The sequence below is a fragment of the Oncorhynchus mykiss genome, chromosome 1 (assembly GCF_057628025.1).
Source record: "Oncorhynchus mykiss isolate SJ-2025 chromosome 1, ASM5762802v1, whole genome shotgun sequence".
In the NCBI taxonomy this organism is placed as follows: Eukaryota; Metazoa; Chordata; class Actinopteri; order Salmoniformes; family Salmonidae; genus Oncorhynchus; species Oncorhynchus mykiss.
This window is the reverse complement of record NC_143022.1, coordinates 10,941,308-10,962,880: the sequence shown is the minus strand read 5'-3', so window position 1 is coordinate 10,962,880 and position 21,573 is coordinate 10,941,308. Positions and strand designations below refer to the sequence as shown.

The following is a 21,573-nucleotide window of genomic DNA, read 5'->3' as shown; positions in this document are numbered from 1 at the left end:
CCCAAGATGTCCTCCAAGCCCAGGAGGAGTGAGGCCAAGGCGGGTATCAGGGTGATGTCCACAGCCTCTCGACGTTTGACCCTCATCAACTGCCCATCTCATGTATCCTGCCTGCTCCGCGCCCTGGCATCCCAGGATAAACCTCTTCAACTACCGAAGCTACACCCTGTGGCCACGAGGGATGAAAGAGAGAAGAAGAGGGGATGTGGAGGGAAGGGATGTGAGGAGGATGAGAGTGGGGATCAGAACAGCAACCAATGGAGGAGCAGAGTCCCGCTCCCGCCCATTTCCAGAGACACCAATCTCAGACCTGTGTTTGCCTCGCCAAACTCCGCCCAGATACTCACCACCTCACTGGAGGCCTTTTCTCTCCCCTGCGACCGCACACCCAGAGAAAACGCCATATACTGTTTGGCCTTGGCCAGGTTAGTCCAAGTTTAAATGACAGCTACGGTGAATATGAATATTTCTCTGGAGGTTTCTTATGAAAGGTGTGAATACTGTCAGAAGAAGCCTCCTATAATCAGTGGTGGTGGGGGGGGGACACATGTAAAAGCTGTTTACACACTTTTTATTTTATTTTGTTCAAGCATTTACCCACCTTTTGTGGAAGATGCATTGAAAGTAGAGGGAGCGTTACTTCTTTAATCCTGAACGGCAATCAGCATTTACCAGTCAATGGTTTTACCACTACATCACTGCCTATGATATACCCTTATCCTCCCTGAATAGATTTCAGTACAAACAAATCATGAGCCAACCATCATGCTTAGAAGGTATATAGTCAAATCAACTCAAACTTTAATTTGTCACATGCGCTGAATACAACAAGTGTAGATCTTTCCGTGAAATACTTTACTTACAGGCCCTTAACAAACAGTGCAGTTCAAGAAGAGTTGAAGAGAATATTTACCCAATAAACTAAAGTAACAAATAATAAAACAGTTGAACTTGTCCGGTGGCCATTTGATTAATTGTTCAGCAGTGTTATGACTTGGGGTTAGAAGCTGTTATTGGTTTACCCTAACAAGTCCTGAAACAAATCATGAGCCAACTATCATGCTTAGAAGGTATATAGTGTCAGTCTTATTGGTTCACCCTAACAAGTTGTTTCAGTATGGGGAGAGGATAGGATGTAAGGGCGCTTCATTAATGTATTGAGGCCATTACATATACAGTATTTCACAATGCTAGGACACAGATTTGGTCTCCTAACCTTGTTCTGGTTGATTGACTCTCTAACAGTGCCTTCACACAGAGACCATGGTTGTAGCAGCTGAATGTAGCGCGGACTCTGTCCAAGAGGAGTGCTCAGCACATTGGGTAGACACCAGGATCCTGGTCATTAGACTGCTGAACAGCTTCCACCCCCAAGCCATTAGACTGCTGAACAGCTTCTACACCCAAGTCATTAGACTGCTGAACAGCTTCTACCCCCAAGCCATTAGACTGCTGAACAGCTTCTACCCCCAAGCCATTAGACTGCTGAACAGCTTCTACACCCAAGTCATTAGACTGCTGAACTTCTTCTACCCCCAAGTCATTAGACTGCTGAACAGCTTCTACACCCAAGTCATTAGACTGCTGAACAGCTTCTACCCCCAAGTCATTAGACTGCTGAACAGCTTCTACCCCCAAGTCATTAGACTGCTGAACAGCTTCTACACCCAAGTCATTAGACTGCTGAACTTCTTCTACCCCCAAGCCATAAGACTGCTGAACAGCTTCTACCCCCAAGTCATTAGACTGCTGAACAGCTTCTACACCCAAGTCATTAGACTGCTGAACTTCTTCTACCCCCAAGCCATAAGACTGCTGAACAGCTTCTACCCCCAAGTCATTAGACTGCTGAACAGCTTCTACCCCCAAGTCATTAGACTGCTGAACAGCTTCTACCCCCAAGTCATTAGACTGCTGAACAGCTTCTACCCCCAAGTCATTAGACTGCTGAACAGCTTCTACCCCCAAGTCATTAGACTGCTGAACAGCTTCTACCCCCAAGTCATTAGACTGCTGAACAGCTTCTACCCCCAAGTCATTAGACTGCTGAACAGCTTCTACCCCCAAGTCATTAGACTGCTGAACAGCTTCTACCCCCAAGTCATTAGACTGCTGAACAGCTTCTACCCCCAAGTCATTAGACTGCTGAACAGCTTTTACCCCCAAGTCATTAGACTGCTGAACAGCTTCTACCCCCAAGCCATCAGACTGCTGAACGTTAATTAAATGGCCACCTGCACTATTTGCATTGACCCCCTTGGTTATTGATGTATTTTTCTAATTGTTTTCCACTGACTCTCTTGAATTGGCTCGATGCACATTCACTACACTCTACCCACACATTCACTGACCGACTTTCACACTAGCTGCTGCTACTGTGTTTATTATCTATCCTGATTGCCTAGTCACTTTTACCCTTACCTACATGTACATACTGTATTACCTCGACTACCTCGCACCCATGCACATTGACTCGGTACTGGTACTCCTTGTATATAGCCTTGTTATTGTTATTGTGTTACTATTTAGAAAATATTTTCTTACTTTTTAACTCTGCATTGTTGGGAATGGGCTCGTAATAAAGCATCTCACAGTTGTTTTCGGTGTATGTGACCAATACGATTAGATTTTCATCTGAACAAATGAATGCTCTCGTTGTTATGAGGAATTTAATTAAATGATTTGGTTTTCCTTGAAGATTTGAATGGGCTGAGAAAGCCTTTCGTGATGGATCTAGACAATCTGGTGAAAAGGGAGGGTTTGCGACTCTTCTCTTCAAGTGGGAAGGACGATGCGATATCATAAATTCCCTCTGGAGAAAAGGAGCCATGAGATGTTGTCATCGTCTCTGCAACGAAAGACCATCCAGCATGCCATCAATTTAAACTTTTACTCATTTATCAGACACTCTTATCCAGAGAGACTTACAAGGAGCAATTAGGATTAAGTGCCTTGCTCAAGAGCACATTGACAGATTTTGCCTCGTGAACTCAGGGATTCTGAACCAGCAACCTATCGGTTACTGGCCCAACCTCTTAACCCACTAGGCTACCACCCAGCCCACAGTACAGTATGTCATAGGTAACAACTCAGAGGAGTACAATGTCTTTCCAAATGAATTAGTGGAATGGTAAAGGGATAATGTCTCAGTCTTGACTGAGCAGCAGCCTAAACAGCAGCAGGGCTTACCTGTAAAGTACACAGTAGGGGAAATGTTCTGAGGCTGGTACTCCAGAGACTCTTGAGGACAGAGGTTCTTACTAACTTTCTTGGAACCCTGGTTGGTGGGAAAAGGCACATGTAAACAAACGGAAAATATCGATATCTTAAAGTACAGCATATCAATTGCAAAGAAGCAGTGCAATGCCATGACACAAAGAATCATATATCTCATAAAAGGTCAACAGCAGTGTTATTCATGAAAGATGTATGTGTACTATACCTTTGTATTGAAGGTGAGGACCTGCTCTCCAGTACTGCTGATGGTATCCCTTTCCAAATCAAACACGCCTTCTACAATGTCACTGGTGGCTGTAGCTCCCTTCAGTAACCACGAGCACAACCGTTCCTTGATTTTAACTGGCGGCTTTATTCTGTAGTTTTAGTCAGAATTATCACCTTCCGTGAGAACTATAAAGTAAATAAAAAATACAGTTAAGCACACTCTTACAACCTTATCTTACGAGTGACTTATTAGCTTGGTATAACTCTGAAGTGCTTACATACATAACACTTTAACCGGCGTTATAAAGGGTTCAGATTAAACACATGAATAAAGGAAAAAATACCTCATTGGCTGCTTATTACAGAAGGGAGGAAAAACAAACTTCACACTTATTATTCCTGGTGTGAATTCACACTTCATCCTAACATACACTCTTCAACCTTTATGAAATGAAAACTTAGCTAGGGGATTGCCTTCCCTCCAAAAGTGTGTTGCTACAATAAGGATCCCCGTTACAACAGTATTAGCTACGTAGTTCCGCTTGTATTATAATTTTCCCCCGCACAGCGGACACGTAAACAATTCAAACGAAAGACAACGACATAACCTGTAAGTCTAACTGTCAGTTACACTCCCACCAATCACCGGTGATTTCTGTGAAAGGGGTCTGCAGGTTTCTTGATCGGCTTCCAGGAGGGTGACTGTCTTATAGATGGGCCTCTCCAGATAGGTGGGTTTTGGTGATGCGTTTACCTCTCATCTAGGGTTGAGTCGCTGATCAGTAACTTGAATCTTCTCACCCAGCCATCCTGTCCCGGGTACACTTCTGTAACCTTTGCCAATTTCCACTGGTTGCGTAGTGCAGTATCATCTTGCAAGATGACAATGTCATTAATCCTTGCGTTTCTTCTGTCTTTACTCCATTTCTGTCTGTGTTGGAGGTTTAGGAGGTACTCTTTCTTCCACCTTGTCCAGAATTCATTGGCTAAGAATTGTACTCTGCGCCATCTCTTGCGGAGATAAAGATCTTCCTTGATGAACTGTCCAGGTGGCGGTAAGATAACTGTGGACTTCATTGTTAAGATGTGATTTGGCGTGAGAGGTTCTGGACCTAATGGATCATTCAGATATTCCGTAGTTAGGGGCCTACTATTTATTTCATAGAGAAAGGTATGCAGAGAAGCGGTGTCGAGTCGTCCGTCTGACTGATCAAGAGTGGATGTTAAGACACTTCGTATCGTGGGGATTTGCCTTTCCCAAACACCACCCATGTGACTTGAAGACGGGGTGTTCATGATAAACTCGCATCCAAGTTCCTTCAGTCGTGTTTGATCCATTTCTTTCAGGGCGTCCACAAACTCGCGTCTTGCGCCAATGAAGTTGCTGCCTTGATCACATCTGATTTGACAAACATTACCACGTATGGCAATGAATGAACGCAGGGAATTGATTAAAGCGTTGGTGGTTAAGTCGTCAAGCATTTCAATGTGAACTGCTCGGGAGCCCATGCAAGTGAGTAGGAGCCCATAACGCTTTAACTCTCTTCTTCCGTCCTTGGCATAGAAGGGTCCAAAGCAGTCCATCCCGCAGTATGTGAAGGGAGGCGCGGTCTCCATGCGTTCCTTCGGAAGATCTGCCATCCTTTGCCCTTCTGTACATCTTCTGAATTTCCTGCATTTCACACATTTGTAGATGTGAGAGGAAACTGCATTGCTGCATCCTAGGATCCATATACCGTTGGATCGCAGCTCATTGATTGTCATTCCACATCCTTGGTGTCGTACTCTTTCATGATAGTGCTTGACGAGCAGCACTGACAAGTGGCTATCTCTTGGCAGGATTGCGGGATGCTTCACATGGGAATGAAGAGTTGCATGAGCCAAGCGACCTCCCACCCTGAGGATACCTTGCTCATCCAGAAATGGACTCAATTTATGCAACTTGCTTGCTTTATCTTTGTTCTTGATGTCTTTCTGGTGCCTAAGGTTGTGTATCTCATGGGAGAAGGCTGCTTCTTGAACCATCTTTATAATGGTGAGCTCTGCCTCTCTCCTTTCTTCTATGCTTGTAGCTTTACTGGACCTCAATTTTAAGCCTATGGCTTCCTTGACACGTCGTTTGAGCCTGGCAATAGCTTTTACCACTCTTGCCCAGTCTGAGAACTTATGAAGGTGATCTAGTAATGATCTTTCTTCCTTTGCTTGGGTATCATGGACCAGAGATTTCAGCTCTGGATCATTGTCTAAGAACTCTTCCCCCTTGACTTGTCCTTTGGGAAGTTCTTCATGCCAAAGAAAGTCTGGACCTGTGAACCAGTTGGAAGCCATGAGCTGTTCTGATGTGAGACCTCTGGAAGCATGATCCGCAGGATTCTCTTCAGAGGTCACATATCTCCATTGTTCGGGATCTGTGCTTTGCTTAATGCGTTGAATACGGTTAGCTACAAAGACGTGGAATCTTCTGGCTTCATTGTTGATGTAGCCAAGAACTACCTTTGAGTCTGTCCAGAAGTATTCCTGTAGACCTTGTATCTCTAGCTCCTTTTTGAGCATGTCACTTGTTCGAACAGCTACCACCGCTGCTGAAAGTTCCAGTCGTGGTATGGTCGTAACCTAAACTCTCGACTTCCCCATAACTAGGGAGCAATGAACTTCTCCTGCGGTGCTGATTGTTCTGAGGTATGAGCACTCTCCATAACCTGAGGGACTAGCGTCGGAGAAGTGATGGAGCTCATAACTCTGCACCTCCTTGAAACTTGATGGCAAGTAGCTTTGTTGGATCCTTACTTCAGACAAGTTTTGTAGACCTTGGAGCCAGAATTCCCACTGGGAACGTAGGTCATCTGGAAGGGGGTCATCCCAGTCGATTTTGTCACGACACATCCGCTGCAAGATCTGCTTCCCCGCCAGGACAAAGGGTGCCACAAACCCAAGCGGATCATATACAGAGGCTACTGTAGACAACACTCCTCTTTTTGTGAGTGGGCGTTCCTTGACAACTACTCTAAACTGGAACTCGTCTGATGCGACACACCATAGTACACCAAGCGCTCTCTCTATGTGTGGTTCACCCAGTGCCATATCCAGGTCTTTGGCACCCTTGGCACGTTCTTCCTTGGGAATTGTGGCTATAACTTCCTTGCTGTTAGAGATAAACTTGTGCAACCGAAGTTTGCCGATACTGCAAAGCTCTCTTGCTTCTTTCACCAGCTGGGCCGCTTCAGCTTCAGACGATACGCTCGTCAACCCATCATCAACATAAAAGTTCCTTTCTATGAACTGGATAGACTTCTCGCTGAAGCTTCCTCGTCCTTCGGCAGCAAGATGTTTGAGACCATAGTTGGCGCAACCAAGAGATGAAGCTGCGCCGAACAAGTGGACCTTCATACGATACACTGAGGGTTGAGACTCTAGATCTCCGTTCTCCCACCAAAGGAACCGTAGATAATCTTGGTCTTCTGCTTTCACATGAAACTGGTGGAACATGCGCTCTACGTCACACATGATTGCAACTGGACCCATACGAAAACGACAAAGGACGCCCAGCAATGTGTTTGTCAACTCTGGACCGGTAAGGAGATGATTATTCAAGGACGTCTCTCTAATCTTAGCTGAGCAGTCAAAGACTATCTTCCCAGGCTTTTGTGGGTGATAAACCCCATGGTGCGGGATGTACCATGCTGGGTGCTTGTTAATTTCCTCTTTAGAGACCTTCTCAGCATATCCACAAGCTATAGTCTCTTCCATGAATGCTGTTTAGTCCTTGTAGTACTGCTTGTCTCTCCTTAGCCTCCTTTCCAGGCACCTGAGTCGGTGAACTGCACATGTTTTATTGTTCGGCAGATTGGGTCTTTCTTCCTTAAACGGCAGCGGCATCTCATAATGTCCATTGTCCTTACGTCTGATGCCCTCTTTCATTTTCTTCAGGAACCAGATATCCTCTTGAGATATGAGGTCCTCTTCTGCAGCTCTCTCGTTGAAGTCAGATTCAAGCGTCTTGATAATGTCCAGTGTTGTGATTACTTCTCTTACACGTGTTCTACAAACATAGTGTACTTGATTTGTGAGGTTGGAAGAAGATTGAAGGCTTGGCATCACCTGTCTAACGATAACCCGATGACTCACTCCAATAGGGTCGCCATAGTCGATACATGGATTTCCATAGCCGACTATGCTCCAGCCAAGATCTGTTCTCTGAGCAAAAGGCTGATTTCCCTTACCAGACACAATTTCTCTTGGAAGGAGAGCCTGGGAGCAGTTGTAGCCAATTAAGAGACCGGCATCACAGCTCTGTTGAGGAGCAATCTCCTCTGCAATGTGTTCAAGATGAGACCATGCTCAAACCAGACAGCTTCTGGCAGGGCACAATGGTATTCATTGAAGCCAGAGTTTCAGTTGGACTGGCTCCTTCCTTGTATTGAGAGCCTTTGTTGTCTCTTCAAGGATAAAAGTGGTGTCGCTCTGGGTGTCAAGAAGTGCATACACAAGAACTTCACGATCTGGCTCACTTGTGGTTGACACCCATACTGTAATGATTGTGGAGGTGTGAGTGTTGTTAATGTCCCTTACGACTCTGTTAGATATGGCCTCACTTGACGCTCTTGTCCCCTTATCTTGTGGGATCTTCCTATCCCTTAACCTTTCCTTAGTACGATCTTCGTGCAGGCAGGATGGATGCCTCCTCTGACACGTGTCGCAGGTGTTCCTGTTATCGCAATCTTTTGAGCGATGCCCAGGCCTTAAACAGCCAAAGCACAATTTATTCTCTTGAACAAACTTCTGTCGCTCTGCGGTGGGCTTGTCCATGAACTTCCAGCATTTGTGGAGACTGTGACCTGACTTCTCACAGAAGACACAACTAGTAACAGTATCTTTCTCATCAGAGTTAGTTGCTAATACCCTTGCTCCGGGGCTTTGAATCCTTGGCGTCTTAGGTTTTCCATCTTCGCTTGGTTTCAAAGCATGAAGGGATGTCACAGGATTGCAAGCGATCTTTGCTTCTCTCGTGAGAAACTTCACAAACTGACTGAAGCTTGGAAAGATCTCAGTTTCTTCTAAGATGTCTATGACCTTTCTATTCCATCTTGAAGTTAGCCAATCTGGAAGTTTAGCGAGGATCTTTTGGTTTTCATTACAGTCATTAAGCACCTCCAGGCCCTTATTCTGAGACATAGCAGCCTCACAGCTGCGAAGAAAGTCTACAAGGTCTCTAAGTTCAAGACTGTCCTTGGATCCTATCTTAGGCCATGCATTGAGCTTATCTCTGAAGGACTTGGCGATGAGGAATTTGTTTCCGTACCTTTCTTCAAGAATGGTCCATGCAGCATAGTAGGCTGACTCTGTTCCTAACATAAAGTAACTTTCGATGGCTTTCTTGGCAGCCCCACCAAATTATTTTCTCAAGTAATATATCTTCTCAGTTGCTGGTATGTTCTTCCTGTCTATCAGACTCTGAAAAGAGACCTTCCAGTCAGTGAACGAGAGTGGTTCTCCATTGAATGTTACTGGTTCTGGTATGGGGAGGCGGCTTTCACTGATTGATTCCGCTAGTAACCTGAACATGGTCTTGGTGCCATCTTCTTGCTGTGTGCTTGTCACAACATGTTGTGGTGAGAGACTGTGAAATGAGCCACTTCTGTGCATGACTTCTTTCACATATTTGCAGTTAGAGAGTAGTTCTCTCTTCTCGTCCTCTGAGTTTTCATCTTGCTCATACACTTGCATTCGCGCCTTGGCAGCATTTCGTTTCTTGAGCACTTCTAGGCGCTCTAACTCTCTACGCTTGTCTTCTAGCGTCCTTCGTCTGGCAGCATTTTCTACCTCTAACTTGACTCGCAGCCTAGCTTCTTCTAAGCTGCGTTTCACAGCCTCAGCTTCTTGCTCCGCTGTCCTCTTCTTATCTTCATCTTCGAGTCTCTGAAGCTCTTCTAGTTGGCGTTCTTGCTTAACCATTACTTCTAAAGCTGCTTGGTTAGCAGCAACTTCCGCTGCAGCCTCTTGTCTCTTGACAGATGACACGCTTGAGCGTCTGGAGTTGACCTTTGAGTTGCTTTGAGACTGGGAGGAAGCACTTGAGGGCTGATAGTTGAGACTTGACTTATGTGAGAGTTCGGACATGCACAAGGAATTGCTGTCCTTCCAGTGCAACTCTATCTGGTTACTTTGACCTTCTTCCCTGCCTTTTAAATGACACCTTACAGTCTTGATAATAGACATTGTAACTGCTTCACAAGTATCAACTCTGCGTCGTATATCGTTGTCGGGAATGTCGATTTGACGCAAATTTACATAGACAAGGTTTTTGCTCTGCAGAGGTATGGCTAATCTTGTTTAAGAGGTCTTCTAGTAGGTCTTCAGAGCAACAGCCTGTCAGTGACAGTTTTGCTTCCTTTACCAGAGCCTTCCACTTCTCATAGCTGACCCTGAAACGATGTTCGAGCTGTCTCCACCTTTCGTCGCGCAATTCTCTGCCCTTTTCAGTTAACCTGCGGACCCTCTCACCTTTTCGTGGCTCTTGTTGTGCTATCTCATTAGCAGCCTCTGTATCATCATTCACTGGCCGAAGTGACTCCACACCAGTCTGGGCCTCTTCCTGCTGTTCTGTTTGTTCTGATGAAGGCTCGAAGTTTGCGAGGTGTTGCTGCAGCTGCTCAACTTGACCCACCCCATCTCTATCACCTTTAGTGAAACTACCTCTTTCTGACATTCTAAATCAAGTCAAATCAATTCTAGTTAAGGTTTGGATAAGTGAGCAGGTATTTTATACTCTAACTGTAATTTAAACCTTAGTACGTGGTATAAACATGTATAATGCTTGTAACAAAGGCTTGAACAAACACCTTACCAAACAATTACACTATTAACTTACAGGTGAAAATAGAATTAATAGGTGTACGCTGACCCTTAATGTTTGTAACTATATATATATATTTTTAGTAAGTATCAAATAATATTTTTCAGTAATACACATACCAACGATACATTAAGATAGAAAGAGCAAATGCATAATACCAGAGTCTTTATGAAATAGACAACTATCTCCAGTCCTTACGAATTGTAATCTTAAAGTCTCTTATTAGCTGTTCACAAGGCTAGGACCACCTTCAAACACCTTGACATGTACTTGCGTGTCCGACTTTCCTGTTAGTCTTGACCTTATGTTTCCTCACGGTGCTTCCTTATGTGGAGATTTTCTTCTTAGTTTGCCGGTAGGTGCAAAACTCTTATCTGGCAGATGACAGGGTCTACCAGGATTTGGGAATCTTGTAGACGTTTTACAGATGGATGAGATTCTTCTTTCTCTCTTGCTCGTGAAGAGCATTGAGTTCTCACTGTAGCTCCCTTCAGTAACCACGAGCACAACCGTTCCTTGATTTTAACTGGCGGCTTTATTCTGTAGTTTTAGTCAGAATTATCACCTTCCGTGAGAACTATAAAGTAAATGAAAAATACAGTTAAGCACACTCTTACAACCTTATCTTACGAGTGACTTATTAGCTTGGTATAACTCTGAAGTGCTTACATACATAACAGTTTAACCGGCGTTATAACGGGTTCAGATTAAACACACAAAAATACCTCATTGGCTGCTTATTACAGAAGGGAGGAAATCAAACTTCACACTTATTATTCCTGGCGTGAATTCACACTTCATCCTAACATACACTCTTCAACCTTTATGAACTACACCCGATGACATGAAAACTTAGCTACCGCAGCGCAGGATTGCCTTCCCTCCAAAAGTGTGTTGCTACAATAAGGATCCCCGTTACAACAGTATTAGCTACGTAGTTCCACTTGTATTATCATTTCCCCCGCACTGCGGCCACGTAAACAATTCAAACGAAAGACAACGACATAACCTGTAAGTCTAACTGTCAGTTACAGTGGCCACGCTGGTAGCGGACTCAAAATAACATTTAGCAGTGGCTTTGGTGATCATTTGAAGAATGACCATGCAAGTAGAAGTATTTGGATCGTTCTGGACTGAAACATCAAAGTTTATATTTTCATACTCATCTGACCACTGTCTCAGGAAGCCCTTCACTGTCTCTTCAGCAAATATCTGGAGAAGCTGAGAGGAGAGCTCCTTGGATATGGCACATTGTTCATTTCATCATTTCAGCCGCCTTGAAAGAATGGAGTCTGAAGCACTTTTGGCTGCTGCCCATGTTAAGACCTGTGGAGTGCTGTGGCTGTCCTGAAGGGCTATCACTTTATCCACCAATTCATGACTGAAAATGTGGATGGTCCAAGTGGAAATGATTTTTCTCAATTTCCTAACAGCAGATCGGAGGTCGTCAAGATGAGAACCAACTTTTCCATCTTCCTGTGTGTTCTCAACACTTTCCACCATAATGTCCACTACCACCCCAGCAGCTTGCCTGACTTTGTCCACAAAGGTTACAGGAAGTAAGTCATCAGTGTGAAAGAAGTCCTCAATGATTGTGTTTCTAACAATGGGAAAGTCAATCTGAGCAGGAAACTCAGTGGGGATGGGAGTCCCGGGTAAAGCAAAGTGCCATTTCGACTGCCTTAATTTTGAAGTAGGTGTTAGAGAGATGGAGGAGCGTGAAGAAGAGGTATTTCTTGTATTTTGGCTGTCAGCACTTCTACAACGGATCGTGTCAATATCCTCCAGCATGGATCCTGAGAGCTTAGTGGTTTTAGGTAGTAATTTGTGCGGAATGTCCACACAGGCATCGTTTCCACCAGGTGTAACACTGCTCTGGTTGACCTCAAGATGGCCGAGACTTGCTCTTTGTGATGCAGGACTGCTTTGATATGTAAAGATTTGGATTGAACCAAGTGTTGTGTCTGATCTTTGAAGATCTTTTCTGAGAAACTCTGTAATCTTACTTTGCAGACTGTAGTAGATGTTACGAGCAACAGACCAGATTCTTTTCTCAGAAACCTGTCCAGTGGTGAGCAGGGAGGTTCCAGATACCATGTCAGATGATTGGGTGGTCTGGGTGAGCTCCTGCTGGTCTTTCACCATGGTTTGTATAATATCAGTAGATGTGGTGGATGTAGATACAGACTGGAGGTACTTATCTGTTGTACCTTCCTCCACAATGTTAAATGATCTAGAGAGGACCTCACTCACTCCTTTCTCAGCTTTGGTTTGGAACTCATGACTAGAGAGTTTTTGGAGGCTCTTTGTTAAAAGACTGTGGGAAGATGCAATGCCTTTGGAGGCAGCCGTGCTACAATCTAGACTTACTGGAGATGTTCGCTCAGGAGAACCTTGGAGACGTTCAAACATGTCTTCACATGGTGTTGGGGACCTTGACAAGGAGATGTCCTTCAGCTAAGACAGAACACCACCTACCAACATGTTGACCTCAAGGGACATATCAGATATTTTCTTTCCTACAGTGGAAAAGCAAGGTGCATTTGATGTCTGATCCTCGCATGAGGTCAAGATTGTTGAAATTACCTCTTTGGTACTATTGGTCAGTAGAGCCTCGTCTGTTTCAGTCCAGAGAAGTTTTGAACTCTCGCTGACACCCCTGTGTAGAGCCACTTCCTGGTTCAAACTGTGCAAGTGAGGCACACTCTTACTAGCTTGCCTCAAGTCCTGGCTTGCCAAACCAAGGTACTCCTTAGTCCCAAGATGTCCAGAGTCCTCTGTCATTCTGCTCAGCATGTCTGACCTCCGCTGGTGAATGATGAAGTCCTTTAATGTCTTCTTAATATTGTTATATAAACTAGTGGTAGCAGACCAGATCCTGCTCTGTAGCTTTTGTGCATTTTCCTGGAGGTCAGGTTCTCTCTCCTCTACTTCTGCAGGTTGCGCAGAGCTCTGCAGGTCTTCCACAAATGTTTCAATGATGCCAAAGGCCGCAGAATCCGCACAAATATCCTTTGACCATGTGTACTGGTTTTGAATGGAACAAGACCTGGATGCTACAGAATAAGCAGGCTTTGCACTAGTTAAGCTACTGGTGGACTTTTTAACTAGGAACTCACTCACTGCTTGAGTGGCATTTCTCTTAAATTCCTCACTTGAGAGTTTTCTAATACAATCTAACAGACTGGTCAAAGAAGCTGTGGCCTTACTTCTGCTGTCCTCAATTTGACAGGGGAACTCACATACTATTGGTGATGGGGACCTGGAATGGGAGATATCCCCAAGCTGAGCCAGAACAACCTCTACAAATTTCTCTCTCTCAATAGAGAAGTCTGATCCTTTTTCTCCAACAGTGTACAGGGCGTTCTCCTTTGACATCTCAGTGTTGTACAAGACCAGAAGCTCTGAGAGGACTTCTTTGGTGCAAGTTGTCAGAAGGAGCTTGCTTTCTTCTGACTCAGTTTGTGCCCAAAGGAGTTTTGAGCTCTCACTTAGGCCTCTTTGTAAAGTAACTGCACCAGTGGACTCTGGCAACTGAGGCTCACTCTTACTGGGCCTATATTTCATGTCTAAGCAAGGAAGTGGAACTGTCTCCTTAAACTCAGCATTTGTGATGTTATCATCAGATGTGACAATGCTCTTTAAGGCACATCGCTGAAGCTTGTCGAAATAATCTTTCAAGTTGTTTTGGACGCTGTGGTAAATGTGAACAGCAGCAGACCAGGCACTCTTCTGTTGGGGACTCTCTTCAGATTCAGCCAAGGACTTCATATCTGACACGAAAGTCTTAACAACTACTGACGCTGCTGAGCCCACTGGGTGAATTGACTCTGTCTTTACAATGCCAGACAATGTTTGACCTGACACAGCACCTGTTAACTCAGACTGAATGACTGAACTAGGAAAGCTCAAACTACTGACTTTTTTTGGCAAGAACTCCACTCACTGCTTGTATTGCTGATGTTTGAAACTCCCGGCTGGAGAGTTTTTGGATGCTCTTAGACGTGCAGGAGGAACCAGATTCACTAATATTGTAGCTGCTCTCGTATTTCCTTATCAGGGCATCAAGATCTTCAATGAAGCCAACATGCGATGCCAAAAACGTGATCTTGTCCTTCAGATCTTCCAGCAAATTCTGTTGGTTCTCGTCAACAAAAGCCACCATTGTGTCAGAGATGGTGGTCATGACTTGCCCTGTTAGACTCTTGCTCTCTTGGTCAACTTTTTCAAGTTTAGCAGCCAGCTCTCTCACCATGCTCTCAGTCACCTTGGTCTGTGAGTCTCCCCTTACCGGTGTCACTAGAGAGGTTTGACTTGCGGAGGCACTCTTAACGACCACTGATAAGGTCGACTTGACATCTTTAGCCAACTCTGCCATTACAGCAGGGGTTAGCATCATAGAGCCTGCACTTCCAGATGGAGAATTGGACATGCATGCAAGTTTGGAGAGAGAACCTTGCAGGCTGTCCTGCACACAGGTGACGAGGGTGTCCTCTGAGACACCTAAGAGGACTTGTAGCGTCTCAGAGTTGGTTGTTTTCTTCTGCACATCAGACAGAGAGGTTAGAGTCCTTGGGAAAAAAACTGCAGAAATCATCAAAGTCAAACAAATAATATGTAAGGCTGTGATGCACATTCAGTGTGTCAAATACATCTGCACCATTGAAAACAATGAGGAAAACGCTGCTGTTTCTCTGAGAAAAAACCTTAGTGTGATGTCAGCCTAACTGCTTAATTTCTAAAGCCCAATACAATGTATTTTGTATAAGTCATTTGTATTGAAACTGGCCTGTAGATATCTATCTATCCTGGCAATATCTATCCTCTACAAAAATCCAAATTGCTATAAACTTCAAATACTGTAACTTCTAATAACTTCAAGGACAATCATAAATACAAGGCAGTTTGAAGAAATGTTAAAGGGAAATTTCTAAATGTTTCAACTTCATATTCATCATCTCCAGCACCACCCCAACATCAGCATATGTGGAAAAACGGGCATTTCTATGTTTTGTAGTAAAAAAGAAAGAGGAAGATAAGTGTTTTCTATGACATCATCAACCAATTAGTAGGCAATGCCTACTCATAATTGGTTAAAATCACACGATGCACACTGATGATGTCATTAGAATCTAGAGCTGAGCATTTAACCAACATTTTTGTAATTTTTCGTTTTTTAAACAACTAATTGACCGACGTTGGCTCAATTATTTGAATTCCATATAGTTAATTTTTTTATTCTGTGAGCTCGATGCTCAGTTTCTGTAGAGATAAATCAGATCAAGCACGAACTATGCAATGTAGTAGGGAGTTGTAGTTTCCAACAGGCCAATATTCTACATAGTTTAGCACAGAAAATACGGCAATTAATTCCCATAATCCATTGCACGCCCACTTGCTTGTCCACTCTGTGTGGAGCAGATACGGAAACCTCATTGACTGAGACGGAGAGACGAGAGAATGCATGAGAGAGATAAAAAGCAGTTGCGTTGCGAGGATTCTCTACCTGGAAATACATGATCTAAGTGATTGACAGTTGGTGTTCAGCGGTCATAAAAGTAGGTCTTATTTACTTAGAAGAACTACTAAAATAGTGATTTTGTCAGACAGGATAAGCAGCAGCTCCATAGAGATGAGTTGATGACTTGGAATGAAATAATAAAGTCATCAAATAAATATTTTATATGAGAAAGTAAATGATGGTTGATAAGTCATAAACAGTAATGGACAGTCACTACCATCATGGGACTTTTATTCATTGTTTTATTATGTGTTGTTACAGCATTCAACACACATAATCCATAGTGCATTCAATGTCTAAAAAAAGTATTGAAATCCAAAACCGTGATTATTTTTTAAATATTTGAATCGAAACCAAACCAACCTCAAAAAGCACTAATTTCTCAGCACTATTGGAAACAGTTACGTCCCTCTGTATTTTTTTTACTACAAAGAATGGAAATGTGTAATTTTCACATATGGTGATGCTGGAGATGAATATGAAGTTGTTAAATTTCCCTTTAAGAACATACCTCATGGCCCCCTTGGGCAGGTAGCTTCCACTGCCCAGACTGCCCTTAGTCAGGTAAATCTCCTTGAACTTAAGTTGTGATTCCTGTTCTTCTTCCTCTTCCTGCTCCATACAGTTGGAGGAAGGGTAGGGAGTCGGGATGCAAAAGCTATTGTAAGACTTTCGACTGCCTGGCCTCTTAGGTACACCAGCCTCAGTAAATCTCACGCGGGACTTGGTGTTAGTCTTATCGTCTAACAGACTGGTGAGTGACGCTGTGAGAGATCTCTGTGACAATGGAGAGGAGGCAGCATCTTGGATGCCCAGTAGTTCGTAAAGACCTGGGATGATGATCTGCATCAGCTTGTCCGATAAAAACTGGACAATCCTCAGACACAAGCCGGCAAGCTGTTGTTTTGTCAGCTGTATTCCAGAAACAGAAGAAGTGTTTTAAAATGTTGCATAGTGCGTCTTTCAAAAGCTTATGAACAAAGTTAAACATTAGGCAGAGTTTTCATGGTAATCTAATTAAATTGTCAGTAACATGATCTTACCGGGTCAAACATGCCCTCACGAATCCCCCTCCATTGCCTGAAAACAATATTGTTATAAATGTTGTCATATCAGGATGCGTGGCAGAATTGTTTTTATTTAATTATTTGCCTGATCGTGAAGTTATACTTGCTTTGTGTCAGTTGTTTTTGCAAAATTGCAATGTGACAACTTTTCTAGCACTGAACATTTTTTTCCGATTGATCAGTTTCTAATTTGATCCTATTTCCTTGAAGGTGTGATAGTACCAAAGAAAACAGAACATACTTCTCAGTTAGGTTTTGAAGGAAGTCCATAAGTGTCAGATCTTCTGTGGTTTCCATCAGTGAGGTTGCTCTGCTCCTGGTAGAATTGCTCTGCTCCTGGTAGAAATGTAATTATATTGCAAATAATCAAACTTAATATACAACAAATATCATACTGAAATAACTATTAACTGTTAAAGAGTGGAGGAGCATTGGCAATGTTGGACAAATTTAATTAAACAACTGAAACACAACAGAGATGGTTGTGGTACGTCAACATTGCCAATGATAGCATCACTATAACATTTTATTGGATTCATGTTGTAAAATGAAATGACAAGGTCAACTTACCATCTCATTGACAGCTTCAGAGGTCAGGTGGTCATCCATCACACAGACAGGCAGGTCTAGAGACTGGGACAAGGCTCTATGGTCATAACCAGGAGAGAATGGAAACATCAGAGCAGTCCCAATGGCAGAATCTAACCACTGTCTTCATGTCAAAGACTCACTCACTCATTTGCTTTGTCAAACCTACCCCTTAGAATGACTTCGATATTAAAAACCCAGGCTTTCCTAAAATGTTTACCTCAGCCAGTCTAGAACCCAGGTGTGTCTACAAAACACATGTACTCCTCCATAAGGTTCATGGCTTGCCTATTATTTTATCCCAGTACAAGAGGGGCAACTGGATTCAGGATTAAACACAAGCAGTCTTTAAGGTATATCTTATTACAGTTTAGGCCTACCTTATTATTTTCTTCCATCTGGCAATATCATTTTAAGGAATGAAATCTGTTTTGTTGCTAGTATTATTAGTAACTGTAGGAAAATACAGCTGTAGAGTAGAAGAATCAGCTACTTTCTGAAGGGAAGCCAAGCTCATAAGCAATTTAGAACCTACAGACAATTATGACAAAATTGGAACGCATGAATGTGTCACAAACGAGACTTGGCTTTGGGGATTTTTTTCTGTAAGGTTATTAAGACTCTCTATGCAAATGGTAACAGCTCTATCAAATTGAAATATGGCACCTCACCTAGATTTGAGTTAAAGAGAGGAATTAGGCAAGGTTGTCCTATCTCTCCGTACCTGTTTTTATTAATCACCCAACTTCTTGCAAATTCTTTAAATAATAGTCCTGTACAAGGTATTTCCATAGCTGGTAAAGAAATTATTATAAGCCAGCTGGCTGACGACACTACACTTTTTCTGAAAGACGCTAACCAAATTCCCATATCGATCAATGTGATACAATCCTTTTCCAAAGTGTCTGGTCTATATCTTAACATTAATAAACGTGAACTCATAGCTGTCAAAGATTGTGTGACACCTTCATATTATGGTATTCCAGTAAAAGAAGAACTTACATATTTAGGCATAACCATTACAAAGGATCAGAAGTCTAGAGGCTTACTAAATTTGAATCCTCTTATTAAAAAAACCCAGAAGAAACTAAATCAATGGCTACAGAGGGACTTATCTTTAAAAGGTAGAGTCCTAATAACCAAGGCTGAAGGTATCTCTAGACTAGCATATGGTGCTCTATCTTTATATCTTGACCGTAAAATAAGCAAGGAGATAGACCAGATGCTTTTGAACTTTCTTTGGAGGAACCGTACCCATTACATTAGGAAAACTGTTGTAATGAACACTTATGAGAATGGTGGACTGAATTTTCTGGACTTTACTACTTTAAATAATACTTTTAAGATCAATTGGATAAAACAATTCCTAAGAAGACCCACTTCTATCTGGAATTTTATTCCTCATCATGTCTTCTCTACTTTTGGTGGCCTTAACTTCATGTTGTTTTGCAATGATAATATTGACAAAGTTCCAGTGAAACTTTCTGCTTTTCATCGGCAGGTTTTCTTGTCATGGTCCTTAATTTATAAACACCATTTTTCTCCACACAGATATTATATATGGAATAATCGGGATATATTGTATAAAAATACTTCTCTGTTTTTAGAATATTGGTTCCGAAATAATATCCTATTGGTGAGCCAACTGGTAAATGCAGAGGGTATTTTACTCAGTTATAAAGAATTCTTATTACTTTACAAGGTCCCTGTAACACCTAAAGATTTTGCAATTGTTTTAGATGCCATTCCCTCTGGTGTTGCTCTGTTATTCAGGAACATGTCAAGACCTGACCCTCAGAGCCTACCTTCTATTGACCCTGTTGACTCATCAGTAGGAAAGACCTGACCCTCAGAGCCTACCTTCTATTGACCCTGTTGACTCATCAGTAGGAAAGATTTGTTTCTCTTTTGATCCATTCAACAACAGAGCGATACGATCCTTGTTTCAGCAGGATGTTGTATCTATCTATACCTTATGTCATGCCTTATTGGAATGGATTTATTGATAATATCTGTTGGAAAAAAGTTTGGATGTTGCCACACACTTGTTAACAAAATTTAGGAAGTTTCCTTTAAAATGATTCATAAATATTATCCTGCCAACCACTATATGAAGAAGTTTAAGGAAAACATCAACTCAAATTGCTCCTTTTGTAATGACCACCCAGAAACAGTTGTGCATCTTTTTTGGCATTGTATGCATGTAAGAAAACTACCCTACAAAAAGAAATTGAACTGTATTTTAAGACGGTTAAATGCTCTACTAACAAAACAGCTGTTAGAATTGTAAGTACATGCATGTCCCTTAAGGTCCTTGTGTAATTGTAATGTGATATTGTACCCCCTAGCTCGATTGTCTATTGTTTGTAATCTATGTATGCTTGTGTTCCCTCATGTGCTTTATGTATTGATTTGTTATTAATTAAAAAAAAAAAAAAACATGTTTTAAAAAAAAAACGTTTTTAAACGCCATGTTATTTTAGGGCGTGGCTCCGCATTCGTGACCGGGTGTCTTATTTCTGTTTCCCGGGAAATCCGTTAGTGCTGGAATTTGCGATTAATACTTTTCTCATGCCGAAACCAGATTAGATACATACCGGTAGTTAAATGACAAAAAATATGATATTCGCAATGTCATTAAACAACAACAACAACATAAATAGCTACTACAATTTCGAAACATGATTTTGTCATCAATTCAGTACCATTTGTTTGATTTTGTGGACCCACGACTAAGCTTTATCTATGTTAGCTAGTTGCTAGCGACGCTAGTCAGCATAGGCTGCTACATGATAAATAGTTTGCATTAGCGAATTAGCTACCTAGCTAGCCAGCATAACAAGCTGTCAAATCCAGTGGAAACCGATGCAACCCTGCTGCCAAATAAGGGCTAGCTCGATGACCCGTGGTAACAGTGAGGTCCCCATGAGTTTCAAGGCTTTAATAAGTGCTATCGTGCAGAAAAGGCGAATAAAATACTGGTTGATGAGCTAGCTAAATTAGCAAGACGGGTATGACCGTTAACAGCGTGCATGCACAAATGCATGACGACACTTTGAATATAAGTGAAGCAGGCATGCAGAACGAGATCGCCCCACCAAGCCAGATAGTAGAGGGGTGCAACAACGCCGGGACACAGAGGCATAGCTCATACAATTATATTTTGTCCGGGTCAATGACTATCCTTGTTGAATAATAAAAACCTGCGTCAAATATATGGCATCGCATGCTAGTGAAAAGATAGCTTGCATGAGTTTTTTTTTTAAATCCGGTGATAACTCAGTACAGCACATGAATTAGAAAATGTTGTTACAAGTTTGAGCCACGAGATGGTGGTAGATTATACATTTAAATAGCATGGACCTTTGATTTGTCTCTGGATAGAAATTGCCCTTGGGCACAGATCTAGGATCAGCATACTCTCACCAAATCCTAACCTTTACCATTAGCAGTAAAAACACAAACCAGACCTGAGATCAGTGCAAAGGAGCCACTTCATCTTACCCCTGTAATTATATGACTCCTAACTTATATATACTGAGTGTACCAAACATTAGAAACACCTTCCTAATATTGAGTTGCACCCCGCCTTTTGCCATCAGAACAGCCTCAATTCGTTGGGGCATGGACTCTACAAGGTGTTTGAAAGCGTTCCCCAGGGATGCTGGCCCATGTTGACTCCAATGCTTCCAACAGTTGTGCCAAGTTGGCTGGATGTTCTTTGGGTGGTGGACCATTCATGATACACACAGGAAACTGTTGAGTGTGAAAAACCCCAGCAGCATTGCAGTTCTTGACACAAACCGGTGCACCTGGCACCTACTACCCCGTTCAAAGGCACTTAAATATTTTGTCTTGCCCATTCACCCTCTGAATGGCACACATACACAATCTATTCCTCAATTGTCACAAGGCTTAAAAATCATTCTTTAACCGGTCTGCTCCCCTTCATCTACACTGAAGTGGATTTAACAAGTGACATCATTAAGGGATCATAGCTTTCACCTGGATTCACCTGGTCAGTCTTTGTCATGGAAAGAACAGGTGTTCATAATGTTTTGTTTACTCGGTGTATAAACACAACGTAGGTATTTATGTAA

The 21,573-nt window shown here is 42.5% G+C and overlaps 1 protein-coding gene and 1 pseudogene across 2 annotated transcripts in view; one reads left to right on the top strand and one right to left on the bottom strand.

Annotated features, from left to right (window-relative positions):
* Positions 1–21,573, top strand: part of LOC110532571 (actin-like protein 6A) — a 758,238-nt gene that overhangs the window by 417,496 nt on the left and 319,169 nt on the right. The gene's annotated exons all lie outside the window — the stretch shown is intronic.
* LOC149985400 (uncharacterized) lies at positions 11,315–14,675 on the bottom strand (annotated as a pseudogene).